Here is a 14,912-nt window from a genome sequence, read left to right as displayed (position 1 = left end):
TCTGTGTGGTTGCCTGTTTCTTGAATTTTATGATGTTAAATTGGGATAACTGACATTTAGTGTATACAAATGTGTATGTTTTTGTAATTACTTTAGAAATATTTCTGTTGAGGTAAAATTCTGATTCTTGAAAAATGAATTTTTTTCCTAAATTTTTGTTAGAACTGAGGTTTTATGTTGTATTGAGGTATGTTGTAATTTGCATAATGCTGATTGGTAGAGGCTGGAGGTACACAATTTAAACTGGGTTTTGCGGTCAGAAAGGCTGGGGCAGCTGTTTCCCCTCCTCCCTTTACACAGACATATTCTGACCCGAAAGAATGGAGACAATGAAGATCACATCAGTTTGAGAAAATTTGCAATGAAGAGAGACTAGCGTCATTCTAAAGCCCCATATTGTTTAGTAATTTTAAAAGTATTGAAATGTTGAGAGTTTAAGGCTCTCACCAGTGGCGTGTTGCAGAGGGAGGATATTCGTGGACTGTCCAAAGCTAACTGCCTACGTTAACTTGGTGCCTTGGTTGAAAGGTGAAAGGAAAGGTCATGAGCCAGGCTGTATAGTTCCAGGTAGTTTCAGTACCAGCAGCAGGAAGTCAGCTGTTCGTTAAAACGCCAGGAGGTGGAATTCAGAGCAGCTCTCTCATTAATCAGCTCACGTTTAAAGGACATCAGTGACGCCAGGTCCCCGTTACTCACCTGCCCGGCCTTCTAATGTGGGCTCAGAGCGAGAGGACGTTTGCACGTCTTTTACAAATCAGCCCCTGAGGCCCTGGCCGGCTGGCGCAGGTGGCTGGAGCATCCTCCGGATGCGCCCGGGTTGCGGGTTTGGTCCCGTCTGGATGCGTGCGGGGGCAGCCAGTGAGCACACCGGGTTGGGGGTGGGGGTGGGGGTGGGGGCGGTGGAAGGAATGGCAACGTCATGCTCTTCTCTCTCTCCCTCTCTACCCATCTCTCTCTTCCTTTCTGTCTAAATTCAATGAATAAAAAGACAAAAATATACCAGTGACCCTGTTACAGTTCATTTAAGTGATCGTTAATTTATAAATTTGTGTCCGTTGACTATTTTTAAAAAGTCTTATTGATGCCCTGGGCCCCTGTGACGCTGAGGGACTGGGGGAAAGGGGAGTCCCGGTGAGGCTGGAGGACAAGTAGGAATGTCGTGTTCCGGACGCAGGCGGAGGGGGTGACCCCCCGGAGGCCGGCCTGCGCGCCGTTTAGGGGATGGAAAGGGCAGGAATGGGCGTCAGGATCAGCAACGTGGAGTCCGCGCTGTCCGTGATGGGGGCTGGGAGCGTCGTCATTGGGGGCGTTAAAGGGAATGGGGGGTTAGGGGGCGAGGAGCAATGAGAAGAGAGCTCCTAGGGTTTTTTTAAAAAGGCATTTTGCTGTAATGCAGAGCGGACGTGGGGTGGCAGCTGGAGGGAGACATGCGTGTGTGTACGAAAGCGCGAAGAGCGGACAGCGTTGTGTGTGCTGATAGTGACCCCGCGGAGGGGGAGCAGGAGGGGGCCCCGTAACAATGTCCAGGGCCCCTCTGGCCAGGACCCCAGGCACCAAGGGGGGTGGGCGTCAGGGGAGTGAGCAGTTGTCTGTCTGGAGAGGGAGGTCACGGTGTATCGGCAGAGACGCATAGAGGCGGGGGTGTGTGTGTGAGTTCGTGCACGTTTTCCCGCCGAGTCAGTGTTACCTCTGAAGGCGGGTGTGACGGTGAGAAAGGGGGAGCGTGAGTGGGGAAGGAGGCTTGCGGGGAAGGCGAAGTGGGGGAATCGCTGGTTTAACAGTCGGGGGCACAGACCTTGTGAGGGCCGGGGGTCCCCTTAGCTCAGAGTTGCCCTCGCTCGGTTCCCGAGGAGCGTATCAGCTGCTTGCAATAGTTTTTTTTATTTCAATTGAAGTTGGTTATTCCTATCCGTCTCCAGATAATTTAACCTCCGGGTACCATTCAAATGTGTTGAAAATGCCCCTGAGCTCTGTAGCTTTGCTGTTGTAAAAACTGGAGGAAAAAATCTTTTATTCGGTACTCTCCCAAGGACGCAGTCCAGAAATTATAGAATTTAATGTCGTGCAGGGCTTAAGAGCGGGAAATTTGGGCCAGACCCCTCACTGTTATGAATTTCTTTGGGGAGGGGAGTTGGGGAGCAAATGAGCTAAGCGGAGTTACCCGCAGCGTACTGTGAGCATTAGAACATTTGGAACAGAAGCGCTGGTTGTAAAGGCCTGTTACGCACGCCCTTCTTCTTCCACGTTGAGCGGAGTGAGCTTGAAGAAATTTCCCCGATGGAAGTAGATGGCCTTGTTCAGGTACGATTTCTTCCCGTGGGTCCCTTCAGCTTATGTGCAGCATATAAAAGTGTGAAACTCGGGTTCGTACTTTTAGCTTTCTTCTGTGGAGCGAGGTGGGCCCAGAGCGCACCTGCCGTAATAGTCACCGGTTCCCTCCATGCGCCTTGGAGCTGATGGTGGTCCCCGGCGAGGACGTCCCCGTTACCGCGCAGGGGACTCCGTGGGCGGCCCCGCGTCAGGCTGGCTTCCGCCCAGCTCACCACCAAGGACTGGCTGAGCGCAGGAGCCCGGACGCACGAATATTATTACTCTCTGTCTAGTGACTAAAACGCCTCACGAGTTACTTCTTGCTTTCGCGATGCAGAACGAAAAGATCATCTCTTATGTGTGTACCTGAAACGAGAAATTTCTTCTAAACTGGTGATTTCATTCGTTTTTACAAAGTCAACAAATTTATATCCCGAGGAAGTATGGCGTTTTGGGGGGCTGTTCATTTACTGATATGCCAGCACCCCAGTACAAATTCAGAACTACCGGAGGATTCAGGCCAGTGTACCAAGTGAATGCTCTGTTTTACTGCAAATGGGAGAGAGCTGCTTGTAAAATGAGACCTTTTTGTAAAACGGTTCATTGTAATTGAGTCTCAGTGAACCGTGGCCCACGACGTGGGAACTAATAAAATAAATCTTTTAGGAAAGCAGAGGAGTCATGGGATATTGGGTCTGGGTCTTAGCTATTTTAGTGAAAAAGCATTTATTGATCATATCCTGAGTGCAAAGGCCTGTATGGGGTGCTAGAGGGAAGGCAGGAAAGAAAGAAAGACCAGCTTCCTGCCCTTGAGGTATGGGGAGAGGAGGTATAAAGTTTTAGGTGTACGAGAACCACATTTAGTCTGCGTTCCCCTTTTTTCCATCCATGAGCGCGGAGTAATTTAGCTGCTTACTCTGAGGTGATCGTTAAATGACGCTATGACTTCTCAGTGGACAGGCAGCCTTGGCAGCTATAACAACACCCTGGCTGGGGACCTTGTAAACACAGGAACGTATTTCTCACAGTTCCGCAGGTCCCAGTCAGGGTGCCGGCATGGTGGCCTCCTGGCGAGGGGCCCCTTCGTGGGCTACCGTCCCCGCCTTCTCCCTGGGTCCTCACGTGGTGGGGTCTCCTGGTCTCATCCACCCTCATGGCCTAAGCGCCTCCCAGCGGCCCCACCTGTTACCACCATCACTTTTAGGGGAGGCCATTAAAGGGGAGCGGCAGCTGCTGGCACTTAGCTACAAAACCACCCGGGTGGGTCGTGCTGGGGAAGCTGGGAACAGGGAGGTGCCCCCTGTGGGCACTTAGCCGGGAAGGAAGCGCAGAGCGCTGTGCCAATGGAAGCCATCCCTGGGAGGGTCTGCTGGACGCTGGCCGTCCAGCAGGGCTGGGCAGCACCACGTGCCATTCCAGTGAGACATCCCGTCTTCAGCGTCCTTCCACTGACAAAGCTGCGCCCCGGCCGCTGGCGAGAGGTCCAGGGAGTAGCCCCCCAGCCCCGCTGTCTCGGAGCAGGCCAGGAAGGGCGGATTCGGAGCCGGGAGGCAGGAGTTGCTAACTAACAGAAATGACCAGCTTTCAAGAAATTTAGGACTATGCCAAGTGATCGCATTAAATGCAATCGGCAAGAGTCACAATGTGGATAAACAGCCGAGTTCTCTCAACAAATAAATTGCAAGGAATGCAATAGAAAGAAATGGAAGGGAAACCTGGATTATAAGAGACTCAGCAGACACGTGTGTGGACCTTGTTTGAATTCTCAAATAAATGAAGTATAAAAACACCTCTGATACACGAGAATATTTGAACACATTGAATAATTGTTTTAAGCAATCATTGTTCATTTTTTTTGGATGCGATGATATTGTGTCTTCCAAAAAAGACACAGATGAGATGATAGGATGGCTGGGATTTACTTCACTACCTCAGCTGTGCATAGAAGTTAGCGTGAATGACCTGTCTTTAAAATAATGTAATTTTGAGTCCTGTTCCTGAGTTTTGTTTATAATGAGCTGTTAGAAATTTATGGTGAAGGTAACTGGCATTCACAGAGACATATTCCATGGTATCCTCATAGGCACGGACTTGGACGTGGTAGCTTATGACGTGAGCAAAAGTGCCTTGTGCTTTATGGGATAGTTAATACCGTCTCGTGGAGGACAGGAAGTCAGCGATCACTTTCGGCAGCCTTGTTGACACTGAGATATGTTTGCTCTTTGTAAGTCTGAATACACACTCCTCTGACTTATTTACTGTTTCTATAAACCGTGGTATTCGTACATGTTTCAGGACGGTGACTTCTATGATATTCATCCTCTGCGGATATAAGTTGTAAACTCTGAGAAAAATTTATATCAAAACAACGATAACTTCCCAAGAGACAATATTTTAGACCAGTCAGTGCTTTTATTAATTCCTGAAAGTTTTTGAAATAAGTCTTTGATAGTCAATTTTCTAGGGTGCTTCAGCCCTGTGACTTCAACTCTTGTTAATTTCATAGCAAAAGTAAAGTATTGGAAATTTATAAAGTTCAAATGGCATGATACAGGTAATCCAGTTGCGTGCTCACAAATATTGATGACTTGTCATGGGGGAGGCTGAGTAGAGGGGGTTTTGGTGCATGCTTTGTTAAATTTATTAACATTAAAAGAAACACTTTTTAGGGGTTTCATAAATGGTTGCAGGCAGCTCATTCTTTCTTGTCCTAAAACTATGATAATTTGTTTTTGAGGCAGTGAACATGAAGAGCTGTGATCTACCCCAGGATTTACCCCTCTGGCATGCTAACGAGTCAGCTGCCGCAGTTGCATGGACACTGGTACAAGACAGGGAGGCTCCCAGGTCAGAGATGAAGGGCCCTTTATTGCTCATGGTGGCCGGAGGATTAGCGTTTTGTGCTGGTTTCCTGGTCCTCGCTTCCCAAAGGATGATGTGAAGAGGAGGTCGGACCCCAGAGCTATGAATTGCCGGTGCTTTATTATGTAATGGGAAGTGCGTGCTGTGGAAGGAGGTGCAGTTTTTACTGTGGCAGAAAGGAAGCACGCGTGCACTTCGCTCCAGAAGCAGCCCTGCCTTTGTCTTCCGTACCAGCCCTGGAAAGCCAGTCTGGAAAAAGCAGTTTCTGTTCAGAAAGAGAAGGGCATCCTCGAATGAATAACCAGGCCACTCTCTAGGATTTATTTCACGTTCTCTTAATAGGTGTTAAAGAAAAAAAATATTTAAACTGTTAAAAAGAATTGCTCACTGACACGTGTTAAAGGAGAGTAAGGAAGACTTTATTCCGGAAGGGGCCACGGCAGTAGGTGTGGGGACCCCTGCAGTGGGGTTGTGTATGGGGCAGGGGTTGGACTTACCTGGCACATGGCGCAGGCAAGTGGGATTTATAGCCAAGGATCAGGGCGGGAGCTAGGCGGTGGACAGGTATTAAGGAAACATCAGTGGTAAGGGGAATCCTGGCCAAATCCATGCAACATGATTTTTGCCGAAGGCAGGCCAGGGGCCGGGGTTTCAGGTAGTGTGTGTGTATTGGGGGTGGGGGGGAGGTGCTGGTGGAGGACGAGGAACCTGGTCACACAGGGAGCCTGCCGGGTACTGGTTCCACTGACTGAGCAGGATTCCCATCACAACTGGACAGTGCAGAGGTGATCGTGGAAGCCCAGAGTTCGGGCATAGTGGACAGAGAAACCATAATATGGAAATCCACAATGATCACAGTCATTCAGCTGCCTTAGTGAGTGCCCGATCAATTGTCTGTACAATTAAAATTATTTGCTTTGTTTTCTTTGAAAGCTTTCATCATTTGTAGGTGCCCCTACATGCACTAAGCATGTACTAAGCATGCATCTGTGTGAATAATCCTTATCTTCCATGTATTCTTTCCATTTTCTTTATTTTTAAAGTTATGTATTCAGTCTCTCTTGAAATGTTAACACACCCAGAGGTTTAGAAATAACCCATGTTTCCAGTTTATCTGGCCCTTTATTTAAAAAAAAAAAAGATTTAACACACATTTCTATTGAAAATTTTACCTTAATTATTATTTTAATAATAATTCCTTTTAAAAAAAGGAATTCATTGACATACACAGAATTTCAAAGCAAATCAGTAATTGTTACTTAATTTTTAAGAATACTTTTATTGATTGATTTTAAAGGGAAGGGGAGAGAGATTGATTTTTCTTCCACTTATTTAGGCATTCATTGGCTGCCTCTTGCATGTGCCTTGACTGGGGATCGAACCTACGGCCTTGACGTGTCAGGACGATGCTCTAACCAGCTAAGCTACCCAGTTGGTATTTACTGAGCTGCTACTTTGTGCTCCATTTTGTGTGAGCCTCTTTGAAAAGAGCGTAAAATAGTCTTCCTGACTCCCGCATCCTTTCTTGCTTTCTCTCTGTTTCCAAGGATTCTTAGAGAATTTCTGTCACCCTTGACCCTCCCTAAAATTGAGATGGCCTCTTGCAATTGCTGTGAGCCAGGTGGCAGTCACGACCTAGTTGTGTGAAAACCCATTCTTCGAATCTAAGGCTGGGCTTAGATTTCATGAAACAAATATGACTTTAAAAAAGTAAAATAATACATGTAATTTGGGAAACAATTTTTAAGGTTGATAGAAGAAAAAATAATAGTATGAAGGAAAACTTTATTTACATTAGTAATCAGGAAAATTGAAGACTCTCAAACAACAGGGCTTTGAAATGCTGAAATCCCCACCACACTTGCCTTTTATCCTGAGGTTCCTTTCCTTTTTCCCATCTTTGTTTCTTCCAAGGCTCATAGGCAGCCTGCTGTTCTCCTGGAAGGACAGGGTTGTTGATGGATTAATAAGAATCTTTCAATTCGGTGACTTTCTTCCTAAATCAGACTCCAGGGCTCAGCCTCAGGGTTTGCATGAAGTGTAATAATAAGTAGAAATCAGTATGAGGTGTGGAGGGGGCCCCCTAGAGGGGCTTTGGGGTGCAAGTCTGGCTTTGTTCTGCCGTTTGGCACGTGAGTTTGCTTCTCAAGCTTTAATTTTTCTTTGGCAAAATGGGAAAAATAGTAGGACTTTCCCCATTATTTGCAGGGGTTAAGTGAAGGAGTGCACGTACAATACTTCAGTTTCTAACTGTGCTTTTTTAGTTTAATTTTATTTTTATTTCCTGTAGTCAATGAGTATTTACTGAGGGAGCGTTTCCTCTGCTCCAGGCATGAGGATCCATCAGTGAATAAGAGGATGAAAACCCCTGTCCTCCCTGAGCGCCTTTCCTAGAGGGGAAGGTGTCAATCCCTGATACACTGGGCACGCAGTCGATACTCCCTTACTGGGTAAGAAGTCACTGTATAACACAGTTTATGGAATGGTGTAGCTTCTTGTATAATGCAGTAATAGCATCTTATTATTCTTTGGGGGTTGACAATACCTGGGGAAGTGAGAGCTCTGATGATCTCCTCGGGCATCCCCACCTTCTGGCTCCTGCTCCGTAGGTACTCAGCGGAGGGGCCTGGGGAGTTTCAGGTGACAGCTTGCTGTGGTGGCAGCCACTTAGTATTTCTGTCACTAATAGGATAATTCTTTGGCTTTTACATTCAGGTCTGAGTTAACCTGTCTTCTTTAGATTTCACTCATAATCCTGTTCAGAAGTTCTTTTCAGCTTGTTTGAGAAGTCTAGTTTTAGAAGTCTTTACCTACTGAAGTCACAATGCTGAAGAACATGAGCTAATTAACAAAAATAATGTTAAAAACGATTTCATTTTAATTTTAGTGCGTCAGATCTAAAGAAGACAGCCACAGCCTTACGGCCACCTGGAACACGTTGACATTGGTCTAAGCAGTAGGGCCAATAATAGCCATCGCAGAATGGAGATTGAAAAGTAAAATCAATTATTCAATTCTTTAGAATCTCCAGCTAAAATTAATGGGGTGGGGAGGGGAAGCTACTGATTGTTACTTAAAATGCTCTAAAATAAATCTTTAATAAAAATTTTCAGGAGTTTATTTGAGGAAGCATCTCTTCGCATGAAGCAGTGCCAGACCCACGGCAGTTAGGGATGCTTCTGGGGCAGGAGCTGGGGAGAGGCTCTCTTAGGGCCGACTCCGAAGCCAAGTAAGGAGATTATTTGATTGGCTGTAGCTAAGTGGTTGCCCTGGTTGCTGGTCGTGATTGGGTGTTCTTAAGTTTCTTCTCAGAGGGGGCATACCATTGCCTCTGGCTTAGGATTGGTTTGCTTTCCTGGGCTACCAAGACATTACAGCTGTTGCTGGTGGAAGTGGGGGGGGGGGGCTTTCACAGGATAGAGAGAAACGCGTTTTACGGACCCTTGCACGGGAGAGCGTGCTGTGGGAGAGGTGTTTGGGTGGAAGGCCATCCCAGCGTCTTGTCGTTCTGTCCCGCCTTGGAAAGAGCCCAGGACAAGGCCGGTGCCCAGAGTTTTCGTTTCCTGTTAAAGCTCAGTCCATTCCAGCCGTTCTCTCCATCTGGCCGGCTTGGCCTGTGGTCCTGGCTGCAGTCTGCTGTGCGTGGTACCCAGGCTGACGCCGGCACCCTGCGTTTGCGGTCCGCACAGCCCTGCCGGGCCCCTGGGCCCCGTGGCTGCGAAGGCCACGTGGGTATGGAGAGAGGACATGTGAGTGCATGGGGCAAGTGCGGGTCTCACACACACACAGGGAGAGAGGGAGAGAGAGAGAGAGAGAGAGAGAGAGAGAGAACATGTACACGTGCGAGAGAGTGTCTGTGCCCCTAGGATTATATCAGCTCAGGTTTGGGGCAGACCAGGGGCTTTTTCAAAATAACTATTCCACTTCCCAAGCCTCCATGGCTTTCTGATGGGTTCCCTGTCTAGTTAGACTGACAGGCCTCTGTGGTCAGGCACCTCTCTCTGCTCTATTTTGATTTCTGCTCAGGTGCTCCCCGCCCCCAGCTCCCCTCAACAATCCAGTGTCACAGAGCGAACGAGGTTCAGTGACGCAGGAAACCACAAGGAATGTTTTCAAAGTTCAAGTTAGAAACAGTTATTTCATGATGCCCTTGTGCCAGGACCCGGGCTAAATTGTGAAGGTGGAAGGGATGAGTGACTTATTTTTTTTCTACAGGCCTGAAGTGTGTAAACTGTTTTTAAGTGAGAAGCGTATAAGTGTTATTAGCAGAAAGAGTTAAATTCTGCGGTTTGTAGGTGAGGATGATTAATGAATTTGCTCACCTATTCTAAGGGGGTTAAATGGTAATGGAAAAAATACTATAAAATTTTTAAATTAGAAAATGAAAAAGCTTTTAAAGGTAGTGTGATACAAAGGCAGACGCAGAAGAAGTGAATGGTTGCCCTCTCCCCTTCTCATTCTCTAAGGTAATTAACTTGAACGTGTTACGTACGCCTTTTTCCATGTTCAGATCTGGTAACTGTTCATGAAGAGCAACGTTCTGTGTGAGGAAAGTGTGAAAATACTAATAGAATTGGGAATAGGGACATGGGTAAGTTCTTCAGTGTAACACTGATTTATAAAAGTATCGCCCTAAAGTTTGAAGAATAAATGTTTTCTGAGTTCTTTCCAACATAGTTCAGTAGAGGAAAAGCCCTGCATTTTGTTCTGTAAAGTAGAGGGAGCTGCAGCTTCCTTTGCTGCCCTGAGAATCCTGTTTTAAATCCCTTTCCCTGGCTTCTTAAAAAAACAAACAAAAAAAACCCCAAAATTGTAAAATCTGCTCTAATTACATTTTGGGGAGGAAAGGCTGCTAGATAGTGCTTCACAGGTTATCTGTTTTTTATGTTCACTGTGAAACCCAGATAACCTAGTAGTTTACTAAATCTTGGTGGCGTTCCAATGTGATGTTTCAAGATTATTGGCCATCATCTTCTTTGGCACAGGACGCATTACCTGGGGAGGTTTATTCTCTTTTCATCGATTACGCTCTTTTATTTCACTTTTTTTTTGGCTAATCACAGGGTACCACATTTATTAAATACAAAAGACTAACAGGTAAAAAGAAATGTTCCCTTATATTTTTGTGTTCCAGCAAAAAAAACCCAAAAAACTCTTTCATAGATATTCTTGGTATTTGCAAAAACATATGTCTAAATTTTCTTTTTAAATTTTTATTCAGATGGTTTTGTGATGTGTCCATTTGCACCTTGATTTTCCTACTTATTTTTATCTTGAAGATTTTTCCGTATTAGATCATACAGAACTGTTCTACTGTGTGGGACTTAGTATAATCCTGTGCTCATGGGTTGTTTCCATTATTTTTCTCTTAAAAACAAAGCCTGTGGCTATCTTTGCTTACAGATTATTTTGTGTACATATTCTGTGAAAATGAACAAAAAGCAGTAGTTCTGTTTTCTTCACCCGGACCTGGGTCTGAGTGAGGGCCACTAAGGAGCAGTGTGTTGAGGGGCTTCCGTGTGCCCTGGTGCCAAAGCTCTGCCTGTCGATCGGAGGAGGTCCTCTTGAATTCCCTGAGAGCCCTCAGTGCCCAGGAGATAGAAATGTCCCCTCCCCTGAGTTTCCTAAGATTTCCTCCAGTGTGCGTTTGACTCCTGGTGTGATGGACTCTTGCGTGTGCAGTCAGGATTCAGAGCACACAGTTATTTTGAATTTAAGTGTATGTATTTTCTTCTGTTTTAAAAAGTGAGCAGGAAGACTGCGATTTTATTCAGGAGTCCTTTGACCCCACGGTGGTGTGCTATGTAATCAGTGCCAGTGTAGGGAGGCGGTTGACTGTGCTTAGTAAACTCTGAAAAGCCAAATAAATGTCACTAGTGTCCTTCTGACAAATTGTAGGTCTCAGAAAACATCAATCTGTGCTTTGACTATGTCCGAGTTTAGCTTAGTTTGGACATATTTTGATATAAGTATTGGTTTGAGCCTTGAATCAAAATCCTGTTAGGGAATAGTTAAAAGGAATCCATACTGTCATTATTCATTCACAGAGAAGTTATGTGGGAGGCCCCAAACCTTAGAAACCCACCCATCACCAAAACACTTCTCCCCCCACCCAACCGGGCCCCAGTGGGAGGTCCAGAGAAGGTATTGAAGAGGGAGACTGTGTTGTCATAATGGACCTATGACCCTCCTGTTGCTGGGCAATCAGAGGGATTCCATGCTTTTCCAGGAGGTCAGAAGGGGAGCGAAGTCTCAGGAGCAGCCTCAGATAAAAGGGGGGGCCTCGGGTGTGTTTCAGGAGCACTAGCCAGACCGTCTGCCTTCGGAAAACGTTTTGAACCGACTTTTCAAGAGTGAGTATTATTGTGGGTCCAGCTGTCAGCACGTCAGAACCAATGTGATGGGCTGTAATTTTCTAGGCCGTTATGGTGAACCCTTAGGGTTGTGACATTCCGTCTACAGAGTGCTAGGCAGGGGTTGATTTTCGTGACTGATGGGAAACATAGTTTATTGTGCCGCAGGTCACCCCGGACAGCCGGCAGCGCAGCTTCGGCCTCTGTCAGCAGCTCGCGCGGTGTCTGTGTGCCGAGATGAAGGACTCGGCTTCCCTCATCTCCGTTTCAGTGCGAGTGTGTTGAATGGGGACAAGAGTACGGCTCGCCTTTGAAAGAGTGAAGAAAATATTCCTCGATGTAGTCGTTTCTTTCTGTGTCAAGAAAGACTCAAAACTTTGTCAGCCGTACCTCCCTCCCCACGCCTTTACTTCCTACACAACAGAAGCTTACTAGCTGTAAAATAGAAAATGTTCTTTCTTTGAACTAACATGCACTCCTAGCATACGTGGGTGCCCGTGAGAATTTACCGGGGCATTTTGTTTTCAGAGGCGTAGTTTCTGTAATGTTAGGGTTACCAGACTTGGACAGACCCGTTACCGTTGCATCACGGGAGGTAATGCTCCTAAATGGAAATGGACTTATCCTTTCAGAATCTCTTTACACTTTCAACCTGAATGGTTGAACGACCGTAACTAGATGTATTCCCGGGTTTCTAGGGCTCAATGTCATATTACTTGGGTTTCTTTCTTCTTAAATAGGTAGTTAATGTAGATGCCAATTTAGCTTGAAAAGGCTTAACCTATTATCAAAGAAAATATTATCAGCTATTCATATAATTGGACTTCTGTGGACCATCTCCACTAGCAGGGGGTGGAGGTGTCACTCTTTAAGGGAGGTTGGTCAGGGCAGCTCTGTGGTCATCAGCACTGGAGCAGAGGCCCGTGGGTTCACATGAGGGAGACAGTGAGGCGCTCGCTGCGTATGTGACGCTTTAGAGTGCAGACATGAACGGTGTATGTTGTTCTTGGTGTATTTGAGGAGCCCAACAAGGAAGCCAGTGTGTCTGTCACAGAGAGACGGAGGGGCAGGGGTAGGATATAATGTAAGATAGGGAGAGAAAGAACAGTGGAGTCATGTCGGGCCTTGTAGGGGATTTGTTGGCAATTTTTGACTTTTACCTTGAGAAGCCAGTGGAAGGTTTTGAACAGAGAAATGCCTTGATCTGACTTTATTTTAACAAGATTCATTTGGCTACTGAGTGGAGAACAGAGTTTAGGGGAGGCAGGGGTGGAGGCAAGGCCGATTAGAGGGCTGTATGGTAAAATCTAGAGATGGGGAATGTTCGTGTGAATAGGTCATTAGTGGTGGCGTTGGTAGCAGATGGCCAAGACTGGAAGGAGCAGGTTTGGACAGAGAACTCACAGGTGTTTCACTGTGAGCATGTTAAGTTTGAGCTGCCTGATACATACCCAGGCGGAGCTGTTGTATAAGCAAGTGAACCTGTATAGTCCTGGAGTTGGGGACAAGAGCTTTCAGGTTCGAGATGTGAATGTAGAAGTTATCGTTTTAGATGGTATCGGAAGCCGTGAGTCTAGAGCGCGTTACTTGGGAGTCACTGTAGACTGATATAGAAAAGGCCCGAGGAAGGACACCTGCGGTACCCCTGGCATGGAAGCTGGGGATCCTCAGCGTGTACGGGCTTTATCCTCAGGTGAGGAGCAAGTAGGAAAGGAGGCTGAGAAGGAGTGGCCAGTCGGATGTGAAGAGAGCCCATGGAGAGTGGTTTCCAAGAAGTCAGGGGCAGAACATGATTCAGGAAACAGCGATCTGCTCTGTTCTGCTGCGGGGACATGTTGGCCGAGGGGAGCGCCGAGGCTGAGCCGTTGGCTTCTGCGGGAGAGGGCCCTCGAGGACCCTGGCAGCAGTTGCTTCCAGGCAGGGTGGGCTGAGAGCCTCGCTGAAGACTGCAACAGAGAAACAGGGTCTGAAGGTGACGTAGGGTAGCGTGACCATCTAATCTGCCGTCCAAAGCAGGACACTGCAATGAAGGGGGCGCCCGGCTGTGTCCCGTAGTTCCTCTTGGTGGTGGGGCTAAGGGGACGAGAGAGGTTTTGCAGAGAAATACCTGTTTACGGCTGTGTTTACTTTCTCAGAAGCAATTTCTTATATGACTTACCAATTCTTAGTCTATGGGTAATTCGATTATTTTAATAGACTTTGGTATGGAATATTTGTTCAGAGCTTTTTAATAGCTTTGCTTTGTCCACATGCAATTTATTTCCTGAAAGGATAAATTGATTTGACAGTTTTGATTTCCCAGTGCACACTTTAAAAATATCCTCTCAAAAATCGAAGTTGTGCAATATGAAAATGAACCTCCATGCCCTGGGGTTTTCATTGTTTAATTGAAATACTTTCAGGGATGAGAGACTCATAATAATGGTTTTTGGTCCTCTGACAAAACAGGTATAATGACTGGCATGTGTTTTGGCTAATATTGATTTTTATCTGAGTTCCAATATTTTTTTAAACAGAGATCGTAAACCCTTGATAACATGCTATTGCCTCTCAGTATATTTTTTCTGTTGTAAACTGTGCTTTATTTCAATGTATTTTCATGTCGACTACTGGTCTTTAATCCTTTAAGTAAAGAAAAAACACTTAAACCATATCAGTTAAAGAAGAAAGCAAACCATTTATGTTTACTTATAAAAGATTACAAATAATTTTTATGGTGGCTATACATATTTTTTTTCCACACACACACACAAAACAGATTAAAAGGCCAAAATAAAGTTGAACAGTATTTTAAAATAACGTTACAATTTATGATAGCTTTGCACAATCATTGGTTAATAGTCTAAGGTTCCATACCAGGCTTTCAGCTTTGATTACCCATTAGACTCTCTTAGGGAGCTTTTTAAAAACTGTGATGCACAGGTGTAACTCAGGAACATTGATAAAAATCTCCAGGGAAGCAAGTGTACTTTCAGGCTTTTTTTTTTTTTTTTTAAATCTGTGACTGATGGGCAGTGAGGTTCAGGTCCACTACTCTGTATGTTTAAGGGAAGCTTTATCCCTTAAGTATATAAACCCAAGTTCACATCTTTTTTATAACCGATCTTCCTTCTTTTCTTCCTCTTTCCTCCCTTCCCCCCACCCCCCTGCCTCCCTTCTTGTCAGTGCTGGCTAGGTTGTACCTGAAGCTTGTTAAGAGTCACCTATAGGAGGTACAAGTGCTCAGTGTTGCCATTTTCTTGTAGGATTGTACTTTGACAGAATCTGTATTATCCTCTGTGTGTGTAGAAGAATATTTTAAAATTGCTCAGCCATTTTGCAAAGATTTGTTTATGTAAAAATCGGACATTTTACTTTTACTGGGCACAGTAAACTGCAAGAAACAAA

At 45.7% G+C, this 14,912-nt stretch overlaps 1 protein-coding gene across 1 annotated transcript in view; it reads left to right on the top strand.

Annotated features, from left to right (window-relative positions):
* Positions 1-14,912, top strand: part of TPK1 (thiamin pyrophosphokinase 1) — a 201,320-nt gene that overhangs the window by 23,844 nt on the left and 162,564 nt on the right. The gene's annotated exons all lie outside the window — the stretch shown is intronic.

This window comes from Furipterus horrens, unplaced genomic scaffold (assembly GCF_987537825.1).
Source record: "Furipterus horrens unplaced genomic scaffold, mFurHor1.1.pri manual_scaffold_9, whole genome shotgun sequence".
NCBI lineage: Eukaryota > Metazoa > Chordata > Mammalia > Chiroptera > Furipteridae > Furipterus > Furipterus horrens.
Note: the sequence above shows the minus strand (reverse complement) of the source record. Positions and strands in the feature narration are given on the sequence as shown.